The sequence below is a fragment of the Boleophthalmus pectinirostris genome, unplaced genomic scaffold, assembly GCF_026225935.1.
Source record: "Boleophthalmus pectinirostris isolate CB_2022bp ecotype Guang Dong unplaced genomic scaffold, ASM2622593v1 HiC_scaffold_7, whole genome shotgun sequence".
Taxonomy (NCBI): domain Eukaryota; kingdom Metazoa; phylum Chordata; class Actinopteri; order Gobiiformes; family Gobiidae; genus Boleophthalmus; species Boleophthalmus pectinirostris.
Window position 1 is genome coordinate 38520756 of NW_026571473.1, and position 3770 is coordinate 38524525.

The window sequence follows — 3770 nt, forward strand, 5'->3', positions numbered from 1 at the left end:
ATAACAGAAGAAGAAAACTTATCGCGCGGCATTAGCAATGCAGAAAGCAAGTAAAAGTTCCGTATGGTCATTATTTACTTTGTTAAATGACAAAGAGGTTCAATGTGAAATCTGTCAGGTGAAGCTCGCAAACCATAGATCAACCACTACCATGCAGAGCCATCTGAGAGCCAAACACGCCCAAACACGCCCAAACACGGGAACATGCGCAAATGAACTCAGTACTGCCAGGAGATATGCCCACCGCTCCACACTGACCCGATGACATGGTGGAAAACAAACAAACAGAAAAACCCCCGACTGGTAAAGTTAGCGAGCGCTTACTTAGGTGTGTGTGCGACGTCTGTGCCATCGGAGCGAGTCTCTGCAGCGGGCAGTTCAATGAAAGTAGTGCAGTGGGCTACAGTATGTGCAGTGGGCTACAGTATGTGCAGTGGGCTACAGTATGTGCAGTGGGCTACAGTATGTGCAGTGGGCTACAGTATGTGCTTGGTCATGCGTTTTTAAAATTGACAGAGCCTTGAATATAATTTCATATTGTTTCATAGGTGGGTTGCTCAATTAAGATGTTCATTTCTGATTTGGAAGGTTGTTGTTTGATTAAACCTTTTGCGCTTAAATACCCCATCTGTCATCTCGTATATGTGCGTGCGTGTGTGCGGGTGGGGGAAGGGAAGGAGGGGAGGGGTCGATTTTCGAATAATATTCGAATAGCTGTTATTGATTTTCGAATAGTGTTTTTGCCAAATATTCACATCCCTAATATGAACAGTTCCTCAGATAAACAAACAGCATAAACAACAGAACAGAACAAGTTTACCAAACTCTCCATCTCACTCCAAATCACTAAATCCATTCAATTCTTCATCCTCGGTGTCACTTCTGAGCAACCAACTCTAACTAAATCTTGCTTTTAGTCTGCGATGAGCTGTTTTTTTGTTTTGTTTTGTATCCTCTGCTTTTCTCCAGTCGCTCACAAGTTCCTCGCTCGCTCCAAACTTTCTTTCTGCTGCTCGATTTCTGTTTTCGGCCGAATATTTCACGACTTGCAGCTTGTAACCTGCAGAATACGATTAAACAGTTTATCCCCGTGTGATAAAATAAGTTCTGTCGCTAAATGAACATTAGTGAGTGGGATACGTCTTAGTGACCCGTATGCTGGGTGACGAGAAGAAACGTCTCAAACTTCAGTAGCCGGACATCCACTCATACCTGGTCCATGCACCTATCCCCGCCCCCTGGAGAGCCTGAAATTGCTGAAATCCTCCAAGACACTGACATGATACAGACAGGACAGAGGCTCTTTCTGCAGGAGACATGCGCAGTAGAGCCAAGTGACAGTGGTACAGGAGGAACAGGAGCAGCAGATACTCACACACAAGACTAGAGCGCCCCCTCGTGGCTTCAGTGTGAAAATAATGAACATGAGAAATTATGTATTTTAATATAAAAGTTGCACCTGAGGATAAGTCGCAGGAAAAGCACAAACCATGAAAAAAGTGCCACTTATAGTTGGAAAAATATGGTACTTAGAAGCGCAGAAATCAAATTTTGAAATCTCTATTTTTAATTTAGAATCAGCTCTTTTTGCTTCATTTTGTGCTTTATTTTATTGTGTTTTTATTATTATAAATTATACACCTGTTATCATTGTGGACTTTTAAAATGTATTCCCCTACAGATTACAGATTACATATCCCAAAATGTAGTTTGTAACATAATCCATTAAATTACTTAAAGTGAGTAACGTAATCTGAATACTTTGGATTACTTGATATTGTCATAATTTTTAAAACTACATGAAAGTATCGACCACATCCTGAAAATTCTTGTTTGTTCTCTTCAAATTGTCTGTTAAGCCCAAGTCTCCATGAACAGACGTTTGTTTACTGTAAAGTAGCAAAGACCAGGATCTGAACATATCTGCTTAAAGACAATAAAAATTCCAGTCTTTCCTTAACCTTATTAAAAATATTATTGATAAAGAAATGCTTTTTATATGAGATCACTGCTGCCTGAAACTATGTCCACCCTAATGTTAGGTATCATATTGTTTAGATCTGGTTTAGTCCTGGTTTTGGTCCTGGTTTAGTCTTGGTTTTAATCCTGGTTTTAGTCCTGGTTTAGTCCTGGTTTTGGTCCTGGTTTTAATCCTGGTTTTAGTCCTGGTTTAGTCCTGGTTTTGGACCTGGTTTTAGTCCTGGTTTTGGTCCTGGTTTTAATCCTGGTTTTAGTCCTGGTTTTAGTCCTGGTTTAGTTCCTGGTTTAGTCCTGGTTTAGTTTAGTCCTGGTTTAGTCCTGGTTTAATCCTGGTTTTAGTCCTGGGTTTAGTCCTGGTTTAGTCCTGGTTTTAGTCCTGGTTTAGTCCTGGTTAAGTCCTGGTTTTAGTCCTGGTTTTAGTCCTGGTTAAGTCCTGGTTTTAATCCTGGTTTTTGGTCCTGGTTTTAGTCCTGGTTTTGGTCCTGGTTTTGGTCCTGGTTTTAATCCTGGTTTTAGTCCTGGGTTTAGTCCTGGTTTACTCCTGGTTTAGTCCTGGTTAAGTCCTGGTTTTAGTCCTGGTTTAGCCCAAAATTTGAAAACAGGAAAATACTGTCCTGTAATCCATTTATTTCAACAAAGTAACTGTAATCCAATTACCACTCACTGAAACAGTAACTGTAACTGAATACAGTTACTCATAATTTGTACTCTGATTACTCCGGTACATGTAATCTGTTACTCCCCAACACTGCCTGTTATTCAAATTTCAAAACTACTGTTGTGTTGTAGGGAGTGGTTGATATTGACGCAAAATCACACTCAAATTAAGGGATGGAATCATATTTTATACAACTGTGTTTTACAAAAAGTTAATTGTTTCAGATTTTTTTTATCTATTCAGGTTTAATCAACTCAAAATTATGAATACAGTTTCCGTTTTGAGTCTGAACGAGCCCTTATCGACCACAAACGTGCCACTGATTTCTCTTTTTAAAACGGTTCTTTTCTCTCTTTTTCTTTCAGACTTTGATCCCGGCCTCTCCCTTCTCCGCCCCAGCGTCCAGCCCGAGAGGTCAGGGGTCATCGGGGGTCACGGTGTCGCCCCTGGTCCCTTCTCTTGTTCCGCACGCTCAGTCTGCACACGCCTGACCTGGGACAGATACTGACCAGATCTCCAGGTAACGCCACAGAGCAAACATCGCCGTGGAAACTAGGGTCTGGACATGTTATATGATTTTTAAAGAACACATTTTATTCATTATTGCGGCTTCAGTTCGCTTTTAAACATGTTTTTTGGTCACTTTGGGGTAAGTAATCTGAAATGACGTCACATTTTCTAACTTGAAATAATGTCTACTGATGGAAAAATTTACTTTACAAACTGTTTCCAATGAGGTACCGTATTTTCCGCACTATAGAGCGCACTTAAAAACCCTTTAATTTAATCAAAAAACGATATTATAATCCAGAGCGCTTTATATATGAATTTATTGGGGTGTCTTAGTACGACTTTAGTAAACTACAAAGCCGCTCCACGTGCAGCGTTACGGCTCTCATAGTCAGGGCATCAGGAGTAAAACATACTGTCAAGAGACACGCTCACAACGCCCACTTTAAACTCAAGGCTGTTATAAAGTGAAAGAGCGTTTAGCTGCGTGGGAGCAGTGGATGAGAGAAGGAGAACACACATTCACCGAGACAGAGAGACAGCGCCGAGCGACTTACCCCACGATCTGCCGACGGATCGTGGACGCCCGGGCTAAGGATCAGGATCAACTGTGGTCCGAACT